Here is a 19,112-nt window from a genome sequence, read left to right on the forward strand (position 1 = left end):
TGTGTGTGTGTGTGTGTGTGTGTGTGTGTGTGTGTGTGTGTGTGTGTGTTTCTGTGAGAGGGTAAATCTATACTAGTAGAAGACTATCAGTGACTCTAAGGCCAAAGCTATGGATGTAAAATTAATCTAGAAGATTGATAATCTACTTTATTTCTCTTTAAATCAAATGTGCCATTTTTAGAAAATCAAATTCAGATCTTCCAGCTTGGAAAACAAAGTTAAATCAAGACAATAAAAGAAACATATTGTCAGGGTAAGCCTTGGAGTTATGTTTGAAAACACAGTAGTCAAAGTACAGGCCCGTTTTTAGTGAGGTACAAGATATGGGTCAGAGTTTCATTGATTACTAGCTGTGTGAGGAATGAACTTAAAAGCAATTGTAGGGTATTAGTTTTCATTGACTTACTCATTTTCCTTTGATTTTCTGCTGTGATTAATGAAGTTTTGAGCAATGATGATTAGGTTAGTTTGAGTTCATTATTCACATACCAGGACCTAATAAATGGAACACTAACTAGGAGGTCAGGAAATGTGAATTCCATTCTAGGCTCACTGCTTACTTTCCATGCAATTTGAATTTCTTCCTGCCTTGTGGAGATATTGTGGATTAATGTTATTGTGAATGAATTACTCTAAAGGACAAGGATATAAAGTATTATGAAAGTACATGTGGAGAAAACCGACAATAATTTAGAGGGAAAAAAAAATCTCTCTAGTTCACCTTGTAATAATACTTAGAATTGATGAGCAACTTTTCCTAGGAAATTGAGATCCTGTGCTCCACAGGTGGAAGAATAGCATTTCCTTTCACTTGGTTTTAAAATATCATATCTAACATTCGAATGATGATTTCCAGGTTTTTAAAGAACATTCTCACTGGAATATCATGTGATCCTTACAAAAGCCCAGTAAATTAGACCATTTCTGTGTGGCCTCGTGAAAAGCAGAAAATTATGTTTTTTCAGAGAGTTTAAGAGAGATTGGACATATTTACCTTACCCTTCAACATTGATGCTATTTTAGAGTTCCCCATAGAGACAAGAGATCCTGTCATTCGTTTTTTTTTTTTTTTTTTTTTTTTAAGATTTTGTTTATTTATTTGAGAGAGAGAGAGCCCGAGATGGGGGAAGGTCAGAGGAAGAAGCAGACTCCCTGCTGAGCTGGGAGCCCAATACGGGACTCAATCCTGGGACTCCGGGATCATGACTTGAGTGGAAGGCATTTGCTTAACCAACTCAGCCACCCAGGCACCCGATCCTGTCATTCTTACCTTACTTCATCTCTTCATGAAGATCAGATATAACCTATTTCCCAAAAATACAGCTTGATATTTTCATTTACTTTAGGCCTTCAAAATGGCATTGTTGACTTCTTTTTCTCCTTAAGAACTATTCCTGTAACTAGCTCCTAGCATTTATTGCAGACTAGCAGAAAAGCTAAAGAACTGCATTTACTTCATAGAAGCAATGTGAATAGGATCAGAATCTTCCACTGTACTAACTGGACTTGGGTATAAATGTGATTCTGTTGTCTCCAAAATATGAGTGGCTTTAGGAGCACACTCAGTGTGTGTGCGTATCTGTATGTGATATATCACAAAAGGAAGATACATCATCTCCGTCGTTCTTTTAGTTTTCTCTAAGAATCCAAAATCAGAAGGCACAGTGTATTTGGCATTTACTCGGAATTTACGAGTCATGCATGATTTCGATGACATTCCTTCTTATTTCAAGTTTGTCCATTACTGGCAAAGGGATAACACCTAGGTGAGTTGGCTGAATTTCAGTGCAATGTTCTGTTTAATTGTAAGCATATACTCTGGGGATAGACAAGACTGGGATATGTACACTCTGCCAAGTCTGTTGGTACAGTGAATGGGCTTCTGAGTCAGAATTCCCAAGACAGAGAGAGAAACCCATGTCAAGAGCTTGGAGACAGGCTTCAGAAGGTAGCTAGTGGAGATGTCAAGTTTTAGGACTCGGCTTCTGAGGTAAATCACAAACTCAGAGGCCTTCAGGGGTCAGTCACCCCATAAATGTATGAATGAAAACAAGTGTAAAGCAATGTGGAATGGTGACAGATGGGGACATAAGGAGTACATGCCCTGCCTAGGGGCTCTCTCATTCAAATTATCAAAAACACTGAACTGGCCAAAGAAAACACATGTGCAGACAAAAGTTCACTTTCCAGTGTGTGATGCCTGCTGTTTGGCCAAGTTCTGTTCTCTTGACTGGTGTCGTTTGGTGGATCACATTAGATTTTTCAAGCATATGTTAACATCTGAGGGGGTTCTAAAGCCTTGAGTGAAAGAATCAAAGGGTCATTGACCCTAACCCCTTGGCCTCATCTTTTCTCTGTTACACCCCTCACAGCACACATACATGCACGCATGCACAGGCCTGGAAATACGGAAGCCTGAGGCCAATGCTGCACTCAGAACAGGTTGGTATGTTAGTCCTCAACCCAAGCAGGGTAACTGTACTTGATATGTGGTGTGGTGGCTATTTGGTATAACTAAATAATATTAATTTTTACTTCATCAGAATATATAATATTTCTATGCTTTCATTTGCTTTTGTTTCCTTTGAATTTTGGTAATGACATATACTTATTCTGGAAACAAAAGTTGCTTTGAAATAGTTTTCCTTCCCAAAGGTACTGTTACAGAAGGGACATATTCAGTACTTAAAATAATTGATTCTAAAAGCAGTGCATTGCTTAAAATAACGCCACCGCATCAGAGACATTTTCCGGTTTTCCTTTTGTTATGTGACTCAGGACTTTCTGTTTACTCTTCCTGTCTGTCCAGTGGGAAAGCAGAAAAAGTTAGGATATTTGAATGAACTTTCCTTGGATTCATTTCAAATGCTTTATTTAAATATTTCTGTAGGACTTTATAAAGAGCAAACAGAACAATTATACAGAATGACTTAAGATTAGCCAATGGATAAAAAAACTATTGAACTAGCAGAACCAGGAGAATAGGCAAAATACAAATATATGTGATGATAAATAGTACACATGCAGTTGTATTTGCTTCAGGTTAATAGGATCTCTTCAGGCAATCATACCATTAATAGGTTATTGAATGATACGCCATGATGTTTTTCAGTCTGTGGGTTAATTGGACAAGCTACATGGAAGCAAAAAGCCATGCTCTGTTGTAACTGGAACAAAAGCCTAGAGAAAGAGAGGAAGGATGCTGCGCACACTGGAGCCAGCCAGTTTGAACCGGCGCTAGTTAGAACTGACAGGGAGAGGAGAGGTGGGACCAGAAGAGAGGAGGAGCACTGGGAAAGGGAATTATGTTCAGCCAATTCCTCATTTCAGAGGCTCATCGTAAGGCTGTTTAGAGACTCTCATTTGAATGCGTGGTTATGGGCGTGATGGTCTCACAAACTTATTATTCTTCTGTGAAACACAGAAATAGCTGTTTGTACTATAGCAGAGCTTTCTACATTTTTTTCTCCTGGGATTTGCCTTTTTTTCCTCCTTTTCAGAGAAGAATGTGAATCCTGGTAAAACAGCATTTTTTGTTTTGAACATTTCTTAAGAAAAAAAATAAAGTATAAACAAAACCTGTTTCCTAATAAGCTCAGGCCAAATAAAAACATTTCTTTTAAATATTATAAGCAGATAGCACCATCAAAAGCAAATAAAACTGTACTTCAAAATGATGTCTAATTATAATATTGTAGAATATGCATTAGGTACGTATGTTTGCTCTATATCAACAGAAGCAGGAAATCACTTATAACCCTTGTGAGGATTTAAGTCACTTAAGATTTTCTTAGGTAAAAGAAAATGAAATTGGTTAATATTAAATGATCAGTCTTGTGAAAACATATAATGCAAATAGTGATACGAAAATAAGAATGACTTTCAGGAATGAGTTAAATTGAGTGGGCAGGAGAATGGATGTGAAGCTTCTGGTATATTTCAAACTCATGATTCTCAAATCAGTTCTGTCTCATTAATTTTGGGTTTTACTACGACTAGGCAGCAATCCAAAATCATTTAAAACTTGCTAGATGGTTTCCACTCTAAGAGTCACTGCCAACCCAGTCCCCCAGCTGAAATTACAGGGGTTGGAGACAGATCTGGGAGAGCTATCTAACCCAGAGTCTCAGCCATAGAGGTATCCTGAGGAATTTAAAGATTCAACTTCTGAGCGGACTTCTATGCAGAATAGAGACAGTCTAAATTGAAATGCATATGATATAAAGCCCACAGCTTAATATTGCATTTTGATATTACATTTATAGAAACCATCTAGGTTTTAACTCATAAATATTATTTAATGATTTTGGAAGTCAAAATCTGGTGATTCAGTTGATTTTAAATTTTCCATGGTGACTGTTATCACAGAAAGTCTGGGTAATCTAATAATCTTATTTTAGCCATTGATTTTAATCTTTTTCTCACAAAGCCTTATATTAGAGCAATTTAGAAGAAAACCATACCTTTATTTATTCTCCTCCTCTTTGGTAGATATTGAGTAAGGAACCCTCTAGAAATAACAGCATGTAGCAAAAAGGCTAGCTAAGCTAATTCAAAAGAAAATAATTAGAATGATAAACTAGCCATCCTTTCTTTGGTGATGACTCATTGACACCATTCACTTACTATGTTAGGAAACACGTTATGAAAGCCAACCTTGTGTATTGTAGCTCTAAGTGGTAATATGATAGCAGAGAAGTTCCTGACAGTACAGTAATTGGCTAAACATATGTACTCGACAGTTAACTATAACAAGGTGAGGCAGCATTCAATTAAGAATAATCTAAGTAGCAAACACAATAAGGAGTTGGTTCTGGAAAAACAATAGACCAGGCATATTTGGAGGAAGGGCTGTCATATGGGTTGTTCCCTGGAGGAGTGGTAGAAGTGAATAAAAGAAAGGTGAGGGGAAATGAACATGAGATATTTATAGAAGATTGAGGAGTTTTTCAAAGTTAATGGTAGGTTCTGAGTTTGAGACTAGTGAAAGGTTTAAGTGGGCTTGGGTTAGAGATTGTAAAGCTATTCCTTATCGATAAATACTGACAAACCCAAATGCCCGAAAGAGGCCAGACAAGCTATTTAAGTGAGATTTGAGGGACTGGCAGATAGGTGTGTCCCTTCTAATGTGTGTCCCTTTTAAGTAGAAGATATGTGTGTCCCTTCTAAGTAGAAGCTACTTTCCAACTCTTGACTAGTCATTCCCTATGGCAAGAACCTCTTTTTAAGAAAAATCAAGGGGGCGCCTGGTTGGTTTACTTGTTAGGCATCTGCCTTCCGCTCCGGTCATGATCCTAGAGTCCTGGGATCATGACCTGAGGACCTTCCTGCTCAGCAGGAAGCCTGCTTCTCCCTCTTCAATCCCCACTGCTGTCTCTCTCTCTCTGTGTCAAATAAATAAATATTTTTTTAAAAAGAAAAATTAAATACCCGAAGAATTGTGTGACATATCTGGATTTTTAAGGCACTAAGAAGACATAACAAAACTTATCTGGAAGCTGCGAAGCTATATCTACAATTTGCATGGGAAAAATAGCCTTGCAGCCTGCTGGTCAGGCCACAGAGATGATGAGTATTTTAGGAAGGTTTTCACAGTTGTTGCCCATAGGTGATTTTGAATGGGCAGTATCTACAGTGTCAAAAAAGCCTTTTGTGTAACTTCTCCAACTAGGAGCTATATATGGTCCCCAAGACTTTGAGACTGACTGAGCTGGTCCTCACATACTTCTATAGGGTGCTTTGGGTAGGAGGGAAAACTGTAGAATAACTCTTCAAAACTGGCCTTTTCCTGTCACTCATAAAAGTGTCCTTTATCAGCATATCTTTACTGTCTACCTATAGCCACATTTCACTCTTAATCACCAAGAACAGTTAGGGATGCATGGGTGGGTGAGTTGGTTGGTTTGTTAGTTGGTTGTTGTGAGGATCTCCTGAGATCTAGCTGTGCTATGGAAGCTTTAATCCCTGGTTTTCAAGTTAGAAGACCTAGACCTATTCTGTACTTCCTGGCAGGACCTGTAGGACCTTGGACAAATCCTAGGTTTCTTGAACCTGGCCAACTCATTCCCATTCTGGGGCCATGGTACATACTATATTCCTTTGGCCTGCAAAACTCTTTTTCTCCTACTTGCTGACTGTCACTTCCTTGTCCTTAAGATGACAGCTAAAATGTCACCTTTTCAGAGCAGCCTCCTATGATCTTCCCCTCTAAAGGAAGCCCAGCGCTGCTGTAACAAAGTACCACAAACTGGACCACTTAAAACAAGAGAAATTTAGTCTCTCATGGTTCTAGAAGCTAGGTGTCTGAAATCAAGGTATCGGTGGCGCCATGCTCCCTCCAAAGGCTCTAGAGAAGAGTCCTCCTTTGCTCTTTCCTCATTTTTGTTGGGTGCCAGCAGTCCATGGTATTTCTTGGATGGCAGCTACATTAATCCAGTCTCTGCTTCTGTCATCACCATGGCCTCCTGCCTTGTGTGTGCATCTGTGGGGTTCTTATAAGAACACCAGTCATGGGATTCAGGGTCTCCCTAAGCTGGTGTGATCTCATCTAAACTGATGACACCTGCAAAGACCCTGTTTCCAAATAAAGTCAACTTTATTCAGGTTGGAAGGAGGTTCAGGTTGACATGAATTTTGGGGTGATACTATTCAACCATTACAAGGCCCCTCTTTGACTCTCTCCTCCATTGTACTGACCATATTTGTAGTTATATATTCATTTTTTGGTTTATCATCTTGACATGGAAACGCTGTAAGGGCAGGCTTTAAGTCTGTTTTATTTGTTTCTACCTGCTGTTTGTGCCTGGGTCATGGTTGACACCTAAAAGCAAATCAAAACTATTTTTTTAAAAGATTTATTTATTTATTTATTAGACAGACAGAGATCACAAGTAGGCAGAGAGGCAGGCAGAGAGAGAGAGAGAGAGGGAAGCTGGCTCCCTGCCGAGCAGAGAGCCCGATGTAGGGCTGGATTTCAGGACTCTGAGATCATGACCTGAGCCGAAGGCAGAGGCTTAACCCATTGAGCCACCCAGGTGCCCTGCAAATCATAACTATTTATACAGTTAATTAAATAACCTTTTTCCCTGGGGGCAAATTTTCTTCATTGGTAAAAAGATGGGGTTGAAACTGCTGGTTCTTGAGGTATTTCACAGTGCAAATAATACGTGATTCTGGCCTTTCTCTAGATGCTGGGTGACACCAGTTCAGTCTGCGAATCAGTGCAGTATGCATTCCATGAGATTTTTTATTTTTTTAAAGATTTTATTTATTTATTTAACAGAGAGAGAGAGAGAGAGATCACAAGTAGGCGGGGTGGGGGGTGGGAAGCAGGCTCCCTGCTGAGCAGGGAGCCTGATGTAGGGCTTGATCCCAGGACCCTGAGATCATGACCTGAGATCATGACAGAGGCTCAACCCACTGAGCCACCCAGGCACCCCTGCTTCCATGAGATTTTTAAAAAATTGCGATTACAGTTTGTCTTTTATTTAGGGTTCTACTTGAAGGGAAAGGACGGGGGGGAAAACCACATGGCCCTGAAATAACAATTCATTTGCCTAATATTAAAGAGAGAATTATAAAAGGGACAACCAGATTCAATACTCTGATTGTGTTTTAAGTGTAGGGAACATTCATTCTGGGTTACATTGTAAGTACGCTGGATATTATGAAAACTAGACACGAAATCTAAATGTACTTCAAGCACTGTTCACTTTTACCTTCAGAGAGATTGATGCTGTAAAGACCTTTTTAAACTTCAAACAATTTTATTTCATAGGAATGTAATATAATTCATTTCTTTTTTAATTTAAAAAGAAGTGGAATAATTATTTCTCATGGAAGTTAATTTATCAGTTTAAATTATTTAACTGGAAAACAATTAAAAATTAGTCGTTAGTCTTGACACTTAATACTTGAGTGTTGCTGAAACATACTGTTTGGGAACTTCAAATTCCATCAGAAAGAGAGTCTGTTTAATTCTATTACTGAGAAAATGGGCTTTTTAAAAAAATTAAAACGTGATTTTGTTTGCATTAAATTTTAGAACGTTTGTTTTAAAAAAAATGCAATTCTAAAAAATGCAATTCTAAAATTCCTGAGCACTTATAATTAAAAAGGAACATAACTTTGTGATAAAAATGGTAAATAACTGAGTATACTAATATTTTTAGGCTGTTGCTATCAGTGATTAAAAAAGCTATTAATAAGCATTTTTTATTTTCCTAGAAATATCACCAAAATAGTCATAGTTTTGGTGTCAGTTAAAAATCATATGTCATATTTGTGATCTCTCTCTCTGTCAAATAAATAAATAAAATCTTTAAAAAAAAATCATATGCCAACTATAATTAAGTTAAAACTTTTTTTTTTTTTTAATCTATTTATTTGACAGAGATCACAAGCAGGTAAAGAGGCAGGCAGAGATAGAGGGGGAAGCAGGCTCCCTGCCAAGCAGAGAACCCGATGTGGGGCTCGATCCTAGGACTCTGAGATCATGACCTGAGCTGAAGGCAGAGGCTTAACCCATTGAGCCACCCAGTTGCCCCAAGTTAAAGCTTTTTTAAAAAATCAGATGACTTCATGATCCTCGGGTCCTGGGATGGAGCTCCGAGTTGGGCTCCCTGCTCACCGAGGAGACTGCTTCTCCCTCTCTATCCCTCTCCCACTCTACTCGTGTTCTCTCTCTCATGCACTCTCTCTCTCGCTCTCTCAAATAAATAAATAAAAACTTAAAAAAAAAATAAATCAGGGTGCCTGGGTGTCTCAGTGGGTTAAAGCCTCTGCCTTCAGCTCAGGTCATGATCTCAGCGTCCTGGGATCGAGGCCCTTATCGGGCTCTCTGCTTGGCAGGGAGCCTGCTTCCTCCTCTCTCTCTCTCTGCCTGCCTCTCTGCCTACTTGTGATCTCTCTCTCTGTCAAATAAATAAATAAAATCTTTAAAATAAATAAATAAATAAATCAAAAGACTTCAGTTCAATTCAATAGATACATTTTAATCCAGGCCCTGTGTATATGCTGAAGATAAAAAGCAAAACAGTACAAGGCACTTCCTGGTCAATGAACTGAATTTTCTCCTATTCCAAAGACAAATTTTTCTTTTTTTTTTTTTCTTTAGTGTTCTAAATTAATCATTGCTGTAGGAAGAGAGGAAAATTAAAACCCCAATGACTGGGAAGTTGGCAGGAGAGGAGCCAGGTATCAGCCATGCCCTTTTATTTCCCATCTTCCCAACCAAGAAGAGGACTTTGGTCATGAGCACAGGTGAAGATAAGAAAAGGGACATGGTTTTCCCTGCCACTGGGAAACTCTATAGGCTCTCTTCATCATAGGGTACCCTTACACATAATGGGTAGACTTGGTTTAGAGTCTCATACATGTGTTCTGAGATGATTTTGAATGAAAAGTCAGAAGGAAGCTGAAAAAAATCGTAATTTTAGAGCAGTATAGAAAGGTACCTTAGCTTTCAACCAGCCCTATCCTCTGATTTTAAAATAGATTGTATTCCATTGACTCTTTGGAAGTGACTCTGTAGAGTACGTGGTGCTCTGATGTGAAGTTTCTTGAACTGAGAAGAGATGCTTTTATTCATGTTTGGTTAACCATTTCCAGAATAACATTGCTAAACACAAACTTTGTACAATGTTTGATCCATGATTCCTATCAGCATCTTAATAATTGAATGTTTCTGCATGAATGTTGGAGAATATATTCATTGAAGTATGGTAGTCACTTCAGTGGAAAATGTGGTGTATTTCTACATATGAAGGTGAATACACCATACTCTTCTCTGTGGAGAAGTAGTAGTCCAGATGGGGGATAATCATGGAAAGGGAGGAGGGATTGACATATTCAAGAGGTATTTAAAAGCATAGCTGATAGAATTTGAGAACTAAATGCACAGGATGAAAAAAAAAAAAACAATAAACTCAAGGGCTTGATTAATTGGCTAGGTTACTAAACAGAAAACACTAGAAGTACTTTCAGTGGTGGGGAGCAAATTTCCATATAGAGTCTTGTAGGGAACAGTTATACCTGAGTATGTATCTCTGATTAATTCACATAATCATAATTGGTCTTGTTTAAGTTTTAAATTTAATACCATCTGATCATTATTTATCTCAAATAGAGCCTAGTAACAAATTTTATTTTTGCCACTATTTACTCATAAAAATGAGCATTTTGCATGTTAATGTAATTTGTTTTATTAGAAATCATGATTGCAGTTGACTTAAAAAGCTAAACAAATAACTTTTAATGGTGCAAGTAATAAAATGAAAAGGTCTCCAATTCAAATTTAGTTTCTAAATCACAGATCTGTAAACATTTCCAAATGAATTGGTACCCTGCAAGTAATAAGTTCAAAATATTTATTTAAACTAAGTAATAAATAATATTTATAAATGTATTGTTCATAAGTAATAAATTATTAATTTAAATAATAAATGATATTTCTTTAAATTCAATAATCAATATTCAACAAACACATTAGACTCTCACTAGGTTCTAGCCAATATTGTTAGACATACCTCAATAAACAAGATGTGCGCCCTGCCCTTTGCAACAACATGGATGGATCTAAATGAATCACAGAAAGACAAATACCATAAGATTTCATTTATACGTAGAGTTTAAGAAACAAAAAAACAAACAAAGGAAGAAAAAAACCAGACAAATGACAGCTGCTGGTGGCCAGAGGGGAAGTGGACAGGGAAATGGGTGAAATAGGTGATGGGGATTCAAGAGTACACTTTTCGTGATGAGCACTGAATATTGTATAAAGTTGTTGAATCATTATATTGTATACCTGAAACAAATATAACACTGTACGCTAATTATACTAGAATTAAAGCAAAAATTTAGGGGCCCTGGGGTGGCTCAGTTTATTTAGCATCTGCCTTCAGCTCAGGTCATGGACCCACAGTGCTTGGATCAAGCCCTGCCTTGGGCTCCCTGCTCAGGGAGTCTGCTTCTCCCTGTCCCTCTGCTGCTCCCCCTGCTTATGCTCTTTCTCTAGTAATTCTTATAATTTTGTGGTATACTTGTAAAAGGAGGAATGATACAAAGAATTACTAACAGAGAATGAGTAGGATAATGGCTGTAGGGAACTTATTTCATTTTTTATTCCTTAAAAACCTAAATGACAGGTGAAAGCTTTTTTCTTTAAAGATATCTAGAGGGATGCCTGGGTGGCTCAGTCAGTTGAGCATCTGCCTTCAGCTCAGGTTCTGATCCCAAGGTCCTGGGATCGAGTCCCACATCAGGTTTCCTGCTTGGTGGGGAGCCTGCTTCTTCCTCTGCCTGCCGCTTATGCAATCTCTCCCCATTTGTGTGCTCTCTCTCTCTTTCACACACCAATAAATAAAATCTTAAAAAAAAGTTTTAAAGGCCTCTAGAAATGTTTAGTTTTTCTAATTGTGAATCAAGTTTCTGCTATGTTTATTTAATTTTAGCTATGTCAATGGACTGATCAAATAATTATCAATAATATTTAAACGTCCTTCATATATTAAAGCAAATACTGAGGTAACTAAATGTTAAGCTGAAGTTGATTTTTAATGTTAACAGAATATATTAAATATCCATGTATTGTGTAAAAACCTATGGAAAATATAGAACTTCTCTAAGCCTTTTTTTTTTTTAAACATTTATTAAGCTTCAGTTTCCTCATCTATAAAATGGAGGCAGTGTTCTCTAAATTGCATGGGTTATTTAGGGTAAGATGAAATAATGTCTTGTGGGGCATTTAGTGTAGTAACTGGCACATAATAACCACTCATTAAATGGTAATTATTATTATTATTGTGACTGTTGCTGATATAAATAAGTTAGTGCCTTTTTGGCTCTATACCAGATAAAGAAGACTAGTTTTGGTGGTAATGATTGCATGACTCATAAAGGTCTCTTTCTCAGAAAATTACCTTTTAAAGAAAAGAGAAGAAATAAAAACATGTAAAATACCTCTAAAAAATTCTGAAATAGGGGCTGAGTTGGTTTTTTTGTTTGTTTTGTTTTTTGGCAAATTCTACCATTGTTTCTTGCAGAATGGCCTTTTAAAAAGTCTTTATCCTTGAGGGGAGATATCCCATGTAGTCTATTTTACCAAAAATGAGGTATGACAAAAATTGTGGTGTGTATAAGGTTTGGGTTTTTGTTTTTGTTTTTTCCTTAGTGATACTTGCCATTGATTGACTGACTGAAGTCTTATAGTAAAACAAATAACTTAATCTGACTATATGCATGTGTAATCTAAGTGGACACTCCCAATCTCCATCTGCTTCTGACTGAGTGATAGCTTCTGATTTACTGAAAGGCATGCATTTGTATATTTTAATTATTAGATGTGATAAGAAAACAGTATGTGTCATGATCTGCCAGTCCTATGTTATTTACAGTAACAGGCACAAGGATATACTAAAGATAGTGCATATACACAATGTGCCATTAGAAAACTGTAAATGTTGATTGATTTTGGTACTGTATTTTCACTATGACAACAATAAAAAAGTAATAATTGTAAAAACCTGTTCAGACCGGTTTCTGACATTCACGAGTTGGCAGAAACTATTTCATTGCATTAAACACCTCCCTGACACACCCAAGACATTCAGAGGCATATTTAATTTAGTATTCAAGGGTCTTTGATTACATACATTTATATAACAAAGTAAGTATAAAATACAGAGAGTCAGGATTTGTATGAGAAGGGAAGGAAAAAGAAAGCAAGCTAGCTGTGAATGTGAGCATAATAGATTTTATGTTCTGTGACCTGAAGACCATAGGAAGGTCATCTAAAAATATTTAAAATGTTCTAGTCAATGTGGAAAAAAAGGAATGGCTGTCTAAAATCAGTGAAAATAGTTATAATGTTAAGTACAATGCTTTTGATAATAGTGAAAATTCAGATTTGGCATTGACAGAATACTTCTGATATTTAAATATTCCCTTAAAGTCTGAAGTAGACATATCAATGAAAAAGATGCTAGCCTAGGCTGGGGTGGTGGGTGGGGTGGGCTGGGGGATGGTCAATAATAAACATACCACATGATGCAAGGTAATGAAAAAGAAATTAAGTATGGCATTATTTCAAGTGTTTTGTTTATAGGGACATGCTATAGGCAATCTCTATTGAGCACACCAATTTTTAAAAAATTGATAATTTTTCCTTACAGTTACTTTTCCATTTCTGGTTTCTACGTTATTGCATAAGGAATTAACTATGATCCCTAAGTTCTCTTGAACTTTGTTCAATAGAATGAACTTTGTTTTCTTTGTTAAAGTTCTTCAAATCGTTTTTAAATGTTTCTTCAAAATTTTAAAAGTTATACAGATAATGATTAAAAGTTAAACAAAGGAGAGGCTCTCACCAGAATGTATTAGTCATGGAAATGTCATTATACTTTGTGAATATTCCATTATCATTGGCATTGCCACATTGGTAATAGCCAATACATCAGCAGCATGCAAAGGTCTCTTTGTCTTTAGCATCGGATTAATGTTATACACAGCATTCTAATGAAAGGGATTTTGCAGACATAAATGATTAACAAGTAGCAGAAATAATTTAGTACTCAGCATTTCGTGATTTTTTTTAAAGATTTTTATTTATTTATTTGACAGAGATCACAAGTAGGCAGAGAGGCAGGCAGAGAGAGAGGAAGGGAAGCAGGCTCCCTGCTGAGCAGAAAACCTGATGCGCAGCTCGATCCCAGGACCCTGGGATCATGACCTGAGTGGAAGGCAGAGAGAGGCTTAACCCACTGAGCCACCCAGGTGCCCCGATTTTTTTTAACTTAAAATATCTTACTTTTGTTATTGAAGCAATTGTTTAAAATAGCTTAATCATCAATTAACTTGGGAAGAAGTGAGTAAAAAACTTTTTTGATCAGGTGATGCTAAGTAAATTAGAAAACGTGAGGTATAAAAATTCACAAAATAGCACACCATCTTTGGGGTGATCCATGGTGGACGTTTTGGGGGCATCTGACCTGCCGCCTGCATGTCCCGGACCGCCCTCCCGTGAAAGCCTGAGCCGGCGGTGTAGCTTTCTCCCTTTGTCTCATAACCATGTCCACCAACGAGAATGCTAATTCACCAAATGCCCGCCTTAACAGATTCAAGAACAAGGGGAAAGACAGTACAGAAATGAGGCGGCGTCGAATAGAAGTTAATGTGGAGCTGAGGAAAGCGAAGAAGGATGACCAGATGCTGAAAAGGAGAAACGTAAGCTCATTTCCCGATGATGCTACTTCTCCACTGCAGGAAAACCGCAACAACCAGGGCACTGTAAATTGGTCAGTTGATGACATTGTCAAGGGCATAAATAGCAACAATATGGAAAGCCAGCTCCAGGCTACTCAAGCTGCTAGGAGACTGCTTTCTCGGGAAAAGCAGCCCCCCATAGACAACATAATTCGGGCTGGTTTGATTCCAAAATTTGTATCCTTCTTGGGCAGAACTGACTGTAGTCCCATTCAGTTTGAATCCGCTTGGGCTCTCACCAACATTGCTTCCGGGACCTCAGAGCAGACCAAGGCTGTGGTCGATGGAGGCGCAATCCCACCATTCATTTCCCTGTTGGCATCTTCCCACGCCCACATCAGCGAACAGGCTGTGTGGGCTTTAGGAAACATTGCAGGGATGGTTCCGTTTTTCGAGACTTGGTTATCAAGTATGGTGCAGTTGATTCGCTTCTGGCTCTCCTCGCGGTTCCTTCTTACTTGGACACTTTCAAACCTTTGTCGCAACAAGAACCCTGCACCCCCGCTAGATGCCGTCGAGCAGATTCTTCCTACCTTAGTTCGTCTCCTACATCACGATGATCCAGAGGTCTTGGCAGATACCTGCTGGGCCATCTCCTACCTGAAGGATGGTCCAAACGAATGGATTGAAATGGTCGTGAAAACAGGAGTTGTGCCCCAGCTTGTGAAGCTTCTAGGAGCTACTGAATTGCCCATTGTGACTCCTGCGCTAAGAGCCATAGGAAATATTGTCACTGGGACAGATGAACAGACTCAGGTTGTAATAGATGCAGGAGCGCTTTCTATCTTTCCCAGCCTGCTAACGAACCCCAAAACTAATATTCAGAAGGAAGCCACGTGGATGATGTCAAACATCACAGCTGGCCACCAGGACCAGATACAGCAAGTTGTGAATCATGGATTAGTCCCGTTCCTCATTGGTGTTCTCTCTAAGGCAAACTTTAAGACACAAAAGGAAGCTGTCTGGGCTGTGACCAACTATACAAGTGGTGGGACAGTTGAACAGATTGTATACCTCGTCCATTGTGGCATAATAGAACCATTGATGAACCTCTTAACTGCGAAGGATACCAAAATTATTCTGGTCATTTTGGATGCCATTTCCAACATCTTTCAGGCTGCTGAGAAACTAGGTGAAACTGAGAAACTTAGTATAATGATTGAAGAATGTAGAGGTTTGGACAAAATCAAGGCTCTACAAAACCATGAAAATGAGTCTGTGTACAAAGCTTCATTAAACTTGATTGAGACGTATTTCTCTGTAGAGGAAGAGGAAGATCAGAATGTTGTGCCAGAAACTACCTCTGAAGGCTATACATTCCAGGTTCAGGATGGCACTGCTGGGACCTTTAACTTTTAGCTTATACAGCCTACGCAGAAAGTTGTTTGTGGTGTGCTTTGTTTGGTAGAAGTTTGTCTTACTGTTTCTCTACTAAGAACTCTTTTTAAATGTGTTTTGTTATTGTAGCACTTTTTACAACAAAACTCTACTTGACCAGTTCCAAACTGTAAAAACTGTATGAAGCTCCTCCTGCCAGTGGATTTCTTACTTCTATGTGGACTCTCCTCTCTTGCAGTGTCCTGTAAATAAAGATTAAATTCCACCCTTTTCTTTACTTCACCATTAAAAGAAAAAAAAAATCACAAAATAGAGTAAGTGGATAATTTAGATTCAGGTGCTGTTCAGTTAAGTTCAAGACAAAACACCATAATAATAGTAAATATTTTAATCAGGAAAAAGGGAAATTAATAGCAGAATCTAAAAGGTGTTAATACTGGCAAGATTCTGCTTCAAGATGAGACGAAATAATAGGGACCAGATTTGCCCTCAGATCTGAAACAGATGGAAAAACGGAACAATATACAAAACAACAATTTCAATAGGCTTGACCTCAAGCAGTGAAGGATAAGGGTCCCTGAAGTGTAAGAAACAAACAGGGTGAGATTAGTAGTTGCCCTGGAATACTGCCTTATAAAATTTTCTAGGCTTTGCCACAAAAAGGAGGAATCCAGGGGTAGTCTACAGAGTCAAAGGACTAAGGGGACAAGATGAGAGTCTGAGAAAACCAAGGTGCTAAAGTTCGCAGGTCAAAGTACTGAAAGGGAAAGAACCTTGGTTATGTGCATGGAGTTCTTAGTTTTCACTGAGTACTGACCACCCCATGTGTGTGAAGAAACTATCCAAGGCTAGAGAGTCCTGCAAAAGGCAAAGGTGAATAATGGGAGGGGCTTACACATAGCCATCAGTAGTGTCTTTTCCCCCTACTAAACTAAAAACCTCAAGATCCACAAATGCTTGCGTAGAGTACACAGAAATGTCTGCCCTTGGCCTTGGCCTTGTGGAATGATTGGCCTGAGCACCAGGCCCTGCCCAACAGATCTTAACAGCAAGAATCTGAAAGACCAAACTGCTTCTTCCATGGGCATCCTAGGGCAAAGCTCAAAAATATAGGAGAACAAATGTCCAATACCCAAAGAGGTAAAATCACAGTGTTTGACATTCAGTTAAAAAAAAAAACCTGTAAGACATGATAAAGGGCAAGAAAATATGATGCATAATTAAGAGATTAAGTCAATAAATCAACTAATACAGAAGTCTTGCAGATGTTAGAATTGGCTGACTAGGACACCAGTACGTTTATTATGGCTGACTCTGTGCATTCAGAAGGTTAAGCAGAGACATGGGAGAGATTCAAAATGAACTAAATCAAACTTTTAGAAATGAAAACTGCAATGTGTGAGAAGAAAAGCACCCTGGTTGGGAGTAGTAGCAGATTAGAAATAATGGAAGAAAAAATAAGCAGATTTGAAAATCTGCAGTATCAATTACTCTAAAATAAAAAAAGAGGAAGTCAAAATAAATCAACAGAGCACCAGTGAGCTGTGGGGGGAAAATTAAGCATCTCATGTGTATTTGTGCCAGAAAGATTGGAGAGAGAGCATTTTAATGGCCGGGGAAAAGCATGTTAAAAAGTTAACAATTAGGGGCACCTGGGTGGTTCAGTGGTTAAAGCCTCTGCCTTCGGCTCAGGTCATGATCCCGGGGTCCTGGGATCAAGCCTCACATCGGGCTCTCTGCTCAGCAGGGAGCCTGCCTCCTCCTCCTCTCTCTCTCTGCCTGCCTCTGTGCCTACTTGTGATCTGTCTGTCAAATAAATAAAAATCTTAAAAAAAAAAACTTAACAATTAAAAATTCCCAAATTTCTTAAAAACTCTAAACACACATATTCAAGAAGCTTAATAAGCCCCAAACAGAAGGAACATGAAGAAACCATACAAAAAGTATATCATAATAAAATTGAGCAAAAGCAACATAAAGAGAAAGATCTTTAAAACAACAAAAATGAAAGAATTCTGTGCAGAGGAAGAAATATAAGAATTACAGCAAATTTCTTGTCAGAAATAAAATAAATGAGGAATTAGTAGAGCAACATGTTTAACTGAAGGAGAAAAAAACCTGTCAACTAAAATATTTTTCAGAATAAAGGCTAGGGCGCCTGGGTGGGTCAGTCGGTTGAATGTCCCACTGTTGGTTTTGGCTCAGGTCATGATCTCAAGGTCTTGAGATAGAGTCCTTGTCTGGGCTCTGTGCTCAAAGGAGAGTCTGCTTGAGATTCTCTCTTCCTGTCCATCTGCCTTTCTCCCCCTCTAGAATAAATAAGTACATCTCTAAAAAGAAAGGAATAAAAGTTGAATAAAATGTCTTAAATTGTACAATAGCTAAAAGAAATTACTGGATAATTCTCACAGAAGTAACAAAAATGAAACAGCAAAAAACTCTGCCATGGGGTTTCAGTTGCATTAGTGCACTCTATTCAGCATGTAATTGGAGGAAATACAATGGAAATACTGAAATAAAAGTAATATTCTCCCTAATAAAAAAAAATCAAACAGCAAGATACTGGACTTAAAAACCAGCATACAAAATCAGATTAAATACAACTAGTCTATGCCATTTAGAAGGAGATTTTCAAATTGAATAAAAAAGCAAGACACTATACACTGCCTACAAGAAACACATTTCGAACATAAAGACAGCTATAGGTCAAAAGTTAAAAGATCGACAAACATTGGATTGATTATATTAACACCAAAGTAGATTTTAGAGCAAGGTAATACCAGAAAAAAGGAAGATCATTCCATAACGATAAAGGGGTCAGTTTATTGAGAGGATATAATTACCCTAAATATTCAGGTACTTAATAACCAAGCTTCCAAATATGCCACGCAAGGCCACCTGGGTGGCTCAGTCAGTTAAGCATCTGATGCTTGGTCTCAGCTCAGGTCTTGATCTCAGGGTTGTGAGTTCAAGCCCTGCATTGGGGCTCCATGCCTACTTTAAAATATTCTTTCTTATAAAATACTTTTTTATAAATATCTGTGTGTGTGTGTGTGTGTGGTGTGTATACATACATATATGTATGTATACATATGTGCATGCAAAAATTTATTGAGCCACAAGGAAAACTTGACAAATCCACAATTGTAGTTGGGAATTTAAAGATCTCTTCAATAATTGATAGAAACTTTTTAAAAAAGAACAGAAAAGCTGTAACAACATAGATTTTCGGGGAGTTGTTTTTTCTTAGAATATAGAATTTTTTTAAATAATTGTCATCCAATCTGACCTATTGAGATTTATAAAGTACTCAAACTAACAATAGAAGAATACTTGTTTTTATCAAGTATACACAGAACATAGACTGGTAAATTAAAAATGATTAAAGTCAGGGGCGCCTGGGTGGCTCAGTGGGTTAAAGCCTCTGCCTTCAGCTCAGGTCATGATCCCAGGGTCCTGGGATCGAGCCCCATATCAGGCTCTCTGCTCAGGGGGGAGCCTGCTTCCCTTCCTCT

At 38.0% G+C, this 19,112-nt stretch overlaps 1 protein-coding gene and 1 pseudogene across 1 annotated transcript in view; both read left to right on the plus strand.

Annotated features, from left to right (window-relative positions):
• The window catches only part of ADGRV1 (adhesion G protein-coupled receptor V1), a 527,902-nt gene that overhangs the window by 320,365 nt on the left and 188,425 nt on the right, over window positions 1–19,112 (plus strand). The window lies entirely within an intron of this gene.
• On the plus strand, window positions 14,065–15,618 carry LOC132027982 (importin subunit alpha-1-like; annotated as a pseudogene).

The sequence above is a fragment of the Mustela nigripes genome, chromosome 12, assembly GCF_022355385.1.
Source record: "Mustela nigripes isolate SB6536 chromosome 12, MUSNIG.SB6536, whole genome shotgun sequence".
NCBI classification, from domain to species: domain Eukaryota; kingdom Metazoa; phylum Chordata; class Mammalia; order Carnivora; family Mustelidae; genus Mustela; species Mustela nigripes.